General features: G+C 45.8%; 1 protein-coding gene across 6 annotated transcripts in view; it reads right to left on the bottom strand.

Annotated features, from left to right (window-relative positions):
* Positions 1 to 7,947, bottom strand: part of rnf220a (ring finger protein 220a) — a 140,891-nt gene extending 132,944 nt beyond the window's left edge. For 2 of the 6 annotated variants that reach the window (XM_035536275.2, XM_035536276.2), the window contains exon 1: positions 7,613 to 7,940. The gene's annotated coding sequence lies outside the window, so the exon portion shown is untranslated. Of the gene's footprint in view, positions 1 to 7,612 lie in introns of all 6 variants that reach the window. The other 4 variants (XM_035536277.2, XM_035536278.2, XM_081703271.1 and 1 more) reach the window with 3 other exon arrangements.
* Between the last annotated feature and the right edge of the window lie 2,218 nt (positions 7,948 to 10,165).

Below are 10,165 nucleotides of genomic sequence, written 5' to 3'. Positions count from 1 at the left end.
CCCCGGCCACACACACACACACACACACACACACACACTCACACACACTCACACACTGAGAAACCAGTGTCCCAGAACAACCAGAGGGAGTGGTGACTCAGCCTGACACATACTGACACGCCAGAGACGCGACAGATAGAGAAAGAGAAAGAGAGAGAGAGAGAGAGAGAGAGAGAGAGAGAGAGAGAGAGAGAGAGAGAGAGTGAGAGAGCGAGAGGGAGAGAGAGAGTGAGAGAGCGAGAGGGAATGAGAAAGAGAGAGAGAGAGTGAGAGAGTGAGAGAGAATGAGAAAGAGAGAAAGAGAGAGAGGAAGATGGATAAAGAGAGAGGGAGAGTAAGAGAGAGAGATAGAGGAGAGATAAAGATGGAGGGAGAGAGAGATAGAGAGGGATAGAGAGGGAGAGAGAGACAGAGATGTCTCCCCACTCTGTTTCATTCTTTCCTAAATTTATATACACAAAAAACAATTTCAGCAATTTCAGAGCAATCTGAATTCCGCATCATTACAAATTCTCCTTCAATAAACATTTTAATAAGTCCAGTAAACATATATTACTAATCAATAAACAAATGTTCACATATTTACATACAAGTCAATCCAGATAACCAGATTCTCTGCTGACTAGGTCCAGGACAGGTCAGAGAAACGCAGGATTTTAAGTAAATTGTTCAAAACTGAGCGCACATTAGTCTTGTGAAGGGCAGATGTCTCTGCAGTATCTCGTGTAAATGGGGTGTTGTGATACTGCACTGTCAGTGCTACTGATAAACGATTCATTTCTCACAGAGTCACTGATGGCAGAAGCAGAAAACCAGCTGAGAGCCGAAATAACCGTGAGGATGTCAGAGATTTGTCGGCGTGTTATGGAGAGGGGCAGATAAATCCAATTTAATACAAAACAAACGTCTGTCAGGTCTGACTGCATGCCAGTGTTAAGACTTCAAATGTAAAAGTTTGGGCGAGCAGTGTCACATAACCCACGCTTGCCAGTTCTGCTACATGTTTGTCAGTATATTTAGAGTTTGTTGACAACCGTGAAAGCGCCACTTTTACATTTTATTACAGGACAGGGCAGACACTGTCATTCAATACCCCCGAAAACACACGCACTAACCCAGAATGAAAAGACTCAACAAGCAACTGTCCGAAGCGCGCATGACTAAAAGATTTCACACCAATTACTAGACAATATTAGCCAACACCACAGATTTGGATAAGGCCCATTAGCTGCGCGCGGCAATGAACAGTGATCATGCACCAGTGCCACCAGGACACAACAGCTGAACCTGCTCGCGAGCGTTTGCACCGCGCGCGTAGAGTATGGTGCTCTGCGCGTTATAGGCTATGCGTGCCAACCGAAATAGAGTGCTCTCGAGACATGTGGCAGGGAATGACACTAGTGTAGGACTGAATGTGGAGCAGATTTCAAAGCGAGCTAGTTTGCTCTCGAAAACAACACAGATTGCCTCGAGTAGCCCGGCTAAGCAGCCCTCCGGTTTTAATCAGCGCGCGGGGTAAACTTGTGTTTATCCTCACACCGTCCTCGAACTGCCACTTGAAATGGCTGTCACAAACAAGCTCCTCCAGCACGCGCCCTTCATCCTGTCACTAGAAGAGCAGCTTCAAATATTTGCACTGAGCTCCGCGAGCGGGATAAACTGCGTGTCGCGAGTACCGGTCAGAGCGCCGCTCTCAAGCCCGCTGACAGCTCACTCGGTATTCCGTGAGAAGAGTGCTCGGCCGAAGGACAAGGCGCAGTCGATACTATTGAAAATACAGTCATTCACCGTCGCGTGAACCTGCCACTCACGAGCACACAGCTCATATATTTTGCTGAATTCGAGTCAGACATTCCGCGGTGTGAAATCTAAAACGGGACAACGCAATAATGTGCCTCAGCTGCAGGAGAGATTTAAAAAAAGAGCACGATTTAATGCCGACGTGAGCACGCGGCGAAAGATATGACACTTGGAGATTCAGCAAACGAGATCAATACTGGATGTGCACGCGGTACCGAACCACTTCAGTTCACTATCAACAAATAAATCCCCCCAGTGTGCGACACAATAAAAGGCGGCAATAACTAGCCGTAATCAATCACTGCTATATTAGATCCTTACCGTCTGCATAAGCACGAGCGGGGCCCGTCACTAAAGTTTTGACATTTTTCTCCCACAGAATGTGCACGTTTTACTCAGCAAGCCACAAAGCGAAGCTGACATGAGGATCGGAGCGCGCGAGGATTTGCTTTTCAAATAAAGCTTTGTGATGGGCTCTCTGGGCAACATTGATTCATTGTGAACAAAATGATTTTCAAAGTTTCCTGTCCTGCCCGGGCCATTCATCTCAGCGCGTGACCGGCTGTTTGCTCCATCCCGCCCACCTGAGCCACCTAATTCCTCACTAAGCCCAGATTATTTGCAAGGTGTCTGGCTCCTCTGTGCTTCAGCCAGCACTGGACTACAAAGAAGCCCCCAGCCCCTACCTCTGGCCACTGCTGCACACACACACACACACACACACACACACACACACACACACACACACAGAGAGATTTCACGGTGATTCAGTCTGCTGATCACTCTGGCAGATCCAGAGTCTACGCAACAATAGTAACTGTGCGAAACGAGAGAGACTCGGAGTTTTCCACCGACAACTTGTTGGCCAGAAAAATTCAAGCACCCGCACGGGCGGGTAATTCTTGTTAGAATCCGTCTGGGACGTTCCGTGTCCCCGGTATTATTTCATTAGTCGTTATCGCAACCACAAGATGAGGCCCCTCGTTCTCCGCCCGCTTCCACTGGCTCAGCTTTACACACACGTGCATTTAAATGCAGGCTACGGGCGTAAGTAGGCCCGTAATGATCAACTGTGTAACTGAGTAAGTGACATTTGCAAATGTGTCCATGGGCGAGACAGACTGGTTCCAGACCTGCTGCGGCTCTGTAAGAGAAGGGTAATAGGCAGCACGAGAAGAAGTTGATAGATATCTGCCTCTGATCGATCTCGCGCAAATGCACTGCTAATGCCTTCGGGGAGAGCTCGCGAAATTAACTTAACCTATTCTACAGCACTGAAACTCACGTTTAGATCATCGGCGGATTGCGCGGAGGAAAGCAACATGCTCTCGTGACAGTTATTCAAGAAACTGCTTCTGGCCGCTTGGCTGCTGAAAACCGAACCCGATCTTTGACTACAAATGCTAATTTAAGTGTTTTTATGAAAACCATACATAAATCCATCATTCTGAAAATTAAATTACACATTTATTCACAACATGCTTTTAAAATATATTTTTAAAATATATTTAAAAAATCAGCGTGCACTTACACATAGTAATAAAGTAATAAAATAAACCCACATAAGGAAATCTCTAAAAATACCCGCGCTTCAGTCCAGACCGTGCACGGGGACGCTTTTGCGTCCAGTTCTTCTACATCTGATGTGAAGCACTTTGGGTCGCCGCTGTGTAGGAAAGCTGTAGAAATAAACTGTTGCCGATTTGCCTGTCGTAATAACGGGGAGAAACGCGGGACTAATGAGGAGCAAATCACTTCAATCATGTCGTCTTAATATTGGCAGAATCATTTAACCAACGCTGTTTCGTCGAAAAACTTACGTTACAACTTTAAAAAATCACAACAGCTTAATTCTTGAAAACGAATTATAGTGCTATACTAGATCAGAGAAAAACAGCAAATTCAATGTAAAATAATACAATTCATTTTTTAATAAAGGATTTTCTTTTTTTAAAGTGGCAGGACTTAAAGTGGGTTTTTTTCCCCTCAAAGGCAGAACTGCGGTGGAAACGCTTGTTATAACAAACAAAAGTATTATATCTACAAACAAAAGTATTATATCTACCATAAAATCTGAAATGTTCCGCCTCGAAACTTAATAAAAGCCACACGGAGAGGCGTGTCTGCGCGCTCCAGAATCTAACAGAGGAATGACACGGTGTTCAGCAACGACAGAGTGCATCTTTATTAAACAAAAGCTTGGATGTGATTAGTGTTCCACGCAGCCAGCACCTGACGGTCCCAGCACGCGCGTGTAGCCTGTTTCACACGAACCCTCACAGAGACGTGGCACGCGCGACTCCAGCGCTATTATGATTCGAAGGAAACTGATTTCAATTACCGCGCCACGCGGCCATCTGTATACGGCGAATTAGACCCCACTTAAGGGTTTATTAGCACGTGAAAACATAAACATAAGCGTGCCGGGTGCATAAACGCCACTGAAATCTTCTTTTAATATATTCCAAACCCAGCCCCTGTCGAAGGGTAGCCTAATGAAGCCGGCGCGTGTGAGAAATCTGCTGTTAATTTACCTACGGCATGCGGTGACGAGTGGATTTGTCTTAGTCACTCAGTCCAGGAACAGCAGGTCTATGAAAGGTTCGCACCACGAGCTCCACGCTAGAAGCGCGCGGCTGGGGCCTCGTTTCCCCTCGCTGCGCCTGTGTTGCCGACGCGCGACACGGTCCTTCACCTAATTGTTAACAAGAATGCAAGTGTTTGATTCCGCTTGCTCGGTCTCCGATTTTTAATTCCGCGCAGCGCACAAATCCGGATTAAAATAACTCTGGCTATTGATCCGGCCACTGGAATCGACATTAATTTTAGTCCACCTCTCACTTTGCTGAGCGATCAATGTAGACCAACACAAGCTGACAGGAGAGAAAAGAAGAACCGCGGCTGCAAATCGAAACGCGAACGAATAAATCATCTGTTACTTTTTTCTACTCCCGACTGTCTTTTCGCTGCCTCTCCCCAGTCGCTTCCATCCAAGACAGGCCGAAGAAAGCGCAGCGGTGGGGGAATAATGAGAAACAAAAGGCGAATTAGGAGCAGATTTATGAGATGAAATAAGAACACGGCTGTTTTAGAGCTGTATGTGAGGAGGTCGTAGAGGGAAAAAATGTCCAGTTATAAAACACGACTGTGTGACACTTTTATTTTCACTGGCAGTTGACAAATATTCTTTAAAACAACCATCTGAAGTTACGCTGCACCGATTCAGAACGTGTAGGTGAGAAAGGACAAGGAGTTTGTATGGAGTTTGTGCGTCTGTTAATTGAATTACAATTAATGACGCATTGACTTCACACAATAAACAATAATTAAAACAGTAATTATGCGGTATTCTCCTACCCAAAGTTAATATTTCAATATTTATCACACAGTTCAACACTGGCCTGCACTCTTTTTGGCGTGAGTGTCAATAACCTCATTTGTCTTCGAAGACACAGCAACCTCCGAGTGTTGTAATTTCATTATTCAATTTATCTGGGATTAAACACATCAGAACATGCGGGATCGTTTGAATACCGAGCCACGCGCTTGCACGGTCTATAAACATTTCAAGTCCGATTATTAAGATTTATGAACCGCAATACAAACAAAAATTATATGAAGAAAAAAAAATCTGCGAAGGAAGTTACGCGAATATTACTGTCACATAATGTAAATAACCAAGACGTATCGTAGCAACCACGAATAAAATTGTTTATACAGGCTCGACTTACATATTTAATTTTATTAGTGTTATAATAACACATCTATTTATTAATAATATAGTAATCTGTTAATATCAAAAAGGGTATATAAAGGTTAGTTTTACTCCAACAAGGGCAATGTAAATTGAATGGATCGAAAAAATGCGTTTCTTAAAAAAAAATAAATAAAATAATAATTATAATGAATTCCAAACCCGTTAATATCAAAAGTGTTGCGACGTCATTAATATACGACTTCTTCAAGTGCATGCACGGGCTGGAATGGGCGCAGCAGCACGTGAAAAAACGGTTAAATAATTTTGTCTTCATCATAAAATCCCCGAAACTTCACAGCATCGAATCACTACCATTACTGGCATTTTAAAAAAAAACTTCATTGCAGAGTAATTGTTTTTTATTTTAATTTAGCCTGGGTTGTTTTTTTTTTGCTTGCTTGTTTGTTTTTAAGTTCCGTTTTGAATGTTGTGCCTAAGCCTTACTGCAGAAAAAAACGCTGCTATATTAAAATAAATTAGCACTCGCTACACATCTACAAATATAAAGGCAAACATTACAAAAAGCAGAAACGTTGCATATGAGTGTAGAAAGCTTTTGGCCTCCGTGAATTTAAGGGATTTACGGGGACGCTACGCCCTGACAAATTCTTTCAACAATTTATCAGCAAGACGGAAAACCTCCAGCGTGCACGCTCTCGCGGGGAGCCGGATGTAAATTGTAGTGATCCATATAAACAGGTGTTTCCTCGCGGCCCACTGAAGGTCCTCTCGCGGCGTTTTTCGTGCAGCCTGTGTTTAAGTGCTGCCTTCGCACTGGAATACGCGTGATCCAAACTCAGGAATTTTCTGCTTTGCGAAGAGGTTAAAGGAACAAACCCCCGGCGCCGTTAAGCCCGCGTGAGTATGTGGGCCGGTAGACGGAGGTTTTAACTCAGAATATTAATGATTTGAAACGCCGGCCTGGTGTGTCTTATTTCCTGGCCTGATTACCGAGAAGACTATAAATGGAGTAGTAAAATCATGACCCGGGGAGCACTTTTCACCTCCACTACCTCGCGCAAATTTGTTTAAAAAGCCGCGAGGGGACGTAAGGCAAAAACCATGCAACTTGTTTTCAAATCAAAGCGTGCCACTGTTTTTATTTTTTATTTATTTTATTTTTTTTAAGTAAGCCTACGAAACATTACGAGACACCGTATTATCCATTCATGTGTGGTCGCAGACGCACGATTCATCATGAGCACTACAGAAACAAACTTTCCGGATCCGGCGTCCATAACTTTAGCCCTCTCATTAGCGCACGTCTCTCAGCAGGCATATTCCCCCGGGTTTGCACGGTTTGTCAAATAATGCGCTAATGTGAATATTGTTCTGACGTAAATGACTTTCTTGCTTGGTTACTGTGTGCTCGCGCAGGCCCGGACGCCTCTACCTTCCCACGGGGAAAAATACTTCATATAATTAAAGTCCTGCGCGGGCGGCTCGTGGCCAGGGAGGCGACGTGTTCGTGCTGTAGGCGACAGCACATTTTTGTGCCGCTCGGAACCAACGCTTTGGGTCAGCACAAACAACAGTAAGAGAGAGAGTTCTTTTGACCAATTTTGGCAGTTGCTGCGCCGGGCATCCGAGAGAGAGAAACTCCAAGTCTGGACCTCGTGACAGTTGTCGCATTGTTTCCTAATATTTTAAGAGTTCAGAAACTGTCACACCCGGCACTGGGTTCAGAAACTCAGGCGCTTAAATCGTTGTCATTATCAAGCCATTACGCAGAAGAAAACATATCCGATAAGAGAGAGATCGATACGACAGACGAATTAACGCGTAATAAATTACAATAAACGTAAAACTTAACACTGAACCCTGTTAGAAACAGCGACAGCAGGACTGCGAATATCCTGGGACAAGGAGCGAGCACACTAGCGTGGGTGCAAAACTCGCTCACTCATCAGACGGTCGGATTAAACGAGATTTCCCCGCAGACACATGAACATTAGGCGAGAGCAAGTTCCCTTTGAATCAAGATTAGATCACAAACAATCCCACGGAATCAGGGGCAGATCACAAACTATTTGTCAGTGCATCGGGAGAACTTACGTTGTTTAAAACAATCCCTTTGATGGTCCTAGAGGTCCTTTTAGCTCCACAACCGAAACTTTTTTCCCCGTGACAGGCTCGCGAAAGCACCGGAGAGAACGGAGAAGCACTCGAGGCAAAGCAGCCGCGCCTCGCCGTGGCTCTGAGACGGTCGTGGTGCGAGGCGGATTTTCCCTAGTCGTGTGCTGAGAGTCGTATCAGGCGCATGTATCGATGAAGGGGAAAGCCGCGTGGAGTCGCCAAGCAAAGACGAGACACGTAGCTGGATGGGAGGTGGACGTACGAGCGCGAGCAGTGTCGGAGGTGCAGTACTGCCGCTCAGCGCAGCTCGCTCACTGACTGACATGCTCTCCGTCTCCACTTCCCTGCTCGCGCCAGACCCCAACCCCCCTTCTCTCGCGCTCCCAGGGGGATTCCTGTGCTGTTTTGTGCACACGGAATGAATTATCTTCTAGTCTCACCATTGAGGACACTATGGGAAATGAAGTCCACAACACAATTAAATACGTTAACTGCTCGAGAGAACAGTGCACGAACTTCAAAATTAGGTAAGTCTCCCACAATGTTGCGCGGGGGCCGAATTCTGGAGATTTGTGCACGCTTCTGTTTAATGAACGGTTTGTTTTCTTCTTGTAAATTATATATGACATATCTGTAGTGTATCACACTATTTACGACCGGAATTATACTGTTGCTCTTTGTAAATTAAAATATTATAAACAACACTGGCGCTCCAGCGAAGGCCCATGAAAAAATAAAATAATGACGATATTCATCTGAGTTTCACCACATAGTCAAATATTTCACTGAGATTATGTCTGTAAATTCGAACGCTAAAATGGTCGTTGTAATTGCTGTGAAAGTATTTGTAGATGGAGATTGTAGTACATTTGCATGTATTTGTCTGTTTCTAATACTTAAGCTCTGGGGGAATACTTTTAGGCTGCTGTAGCGTGGCGTGATGCTGTGCACCGAGCTGGACTCCGAAATCCACCTGCTGGGAGCAGCTGGAACTGCATCTTATTCCCGCTCCGAACAGACGGGACTCGTGAGGAAGGGACGGTTTTCAGCTCTTAACACCTAACTGTGCTTTTTCTCTTAAAGGCTTTCCGAATATACGTGAAATGTAGTGGCGAGTCCTTCCCTCGGCGCTCCGCCCGTGGACGCGCGCGAGCGCAGGGCCGTGGGGTGAGGGGCTGCTATGCTTATGGCCTCGAGACTAAACAGTAGCACTCTGTTGTTTTGTTAATGACCTCCGTTTGTGCGGAGGAGGAAAAGGCCCATCCGTGCACGCGGTCCCTTCACTATTCAAAATCAAATTTTAGGTCTCAGTCTCTTAACAGTCCTGTAAATGGACTGGTGTGCACGTGGAGAAGAGTGCTTTGATGACAGGGCTCCAACACAAACCTTCTCTCGCGCTCCATTTGGAGCGCGCCCTCATTCGATTTACGCCGTTTCACGCTCTCCCCGGACTCTATCAGATAACACCGCGTGGCGTTGGCTAGGCTCGCGCTAGGTTTAAGCGTTGAGGTACGGAGGCCTGAGAGGCTTGTGGGGCTGCAAATTGTCTCCTCTGACTTCATTTCATGATAACAGTTCATTCGGGTTTAGTTCAGTGTGAATATAGCTTACTCGTTTTCAGGCGTTGGCATTTCACTAGTATTTCCACAGGCGTTAAAAAAAAATTGGATTTCTTTTTTAATGATTCTGCGGTGGTGTGTTAATACCTGAATGTATTTCCGCCTTTGGTTTGTATGCATTAGCACTGCTCTCACCTGGGCCATGTCCCCACCATCACAACACCCCCCACCCCAATACCTCGGCTCGAGAGCCACAGGGAGTAAAGCAAGGAAATCAAAACTTGCCCGCGCTCAAAAGAAAAGTGTCGCGCGTGTCACCATTTCATTCGCACCGCGTGATTTAGACTCTCCAGTGTCCAGATATTGCAAGGCAGAGCAATAATGGAGCGAGCTCCCGTTTGGAAGCGTCGTCGGCTCTAATAACACAGACATCATCTCAACCCATCACTCGGTCTTAATTATTACCTTTGTGTCTCGTGCCCGGTGGAACGGGAGGACGGCCGACACAAACTGCACGCCTCCTTATTTCTGTCACGTGCACGTCTTTGCGCGGCTATTCATTTCGGCCACTTAATGCTGTGTGTCTGAGAGCTGCTAAGTGAGATGTGTATTTTTCCTTCGTACGGAGCTTTTGTCAGAGGGTCGGTCTCCGTCACGCATTAATAAACACGCCGCTGTTCCACCAGCTGAGCACGATAAGAAACGAGGCAGAGGTACGGTACAAAAACGAAAAGGGCAAATGCGGGATAAAGGAGCAAGAATACGCCCGTTACCGATAGCCCGTTACCGGCGAGTCAAACCGAGCGGAACAGAGGAAGGTTTAAGGCTGCGTGGTAGATTCCAGTGTGACTCATTTACTCTTTTGTCGCTTTCTCGCGGTCGCCCCCCTCGCGCTGCCACCTGTCTGATGTAATAGGCCACTTTAGACACGCGCTACATTAAAGGAAGGCCAGCCAGCTGCATCCGCACAGCG

This window comes from Electrophorus electricus, chromosome 20, assembly GCF_041902795.1.
Source record: "Electrophorus electricus isolate QZ-2024a chromosome 20, ASM4190279v1, whole genome shotgun sequence".
NCBI classification, from domain to species: domain Eukaryota; kingdom Metazoa; phylum Chordata; class Actinopteri; order Gymnotiformes; family Gymnotidae; genus Electrophorus; species Electrophorus electricus.
This window is presented reverse-complemented; position numbering and strand designations above follow the sequence as displayed.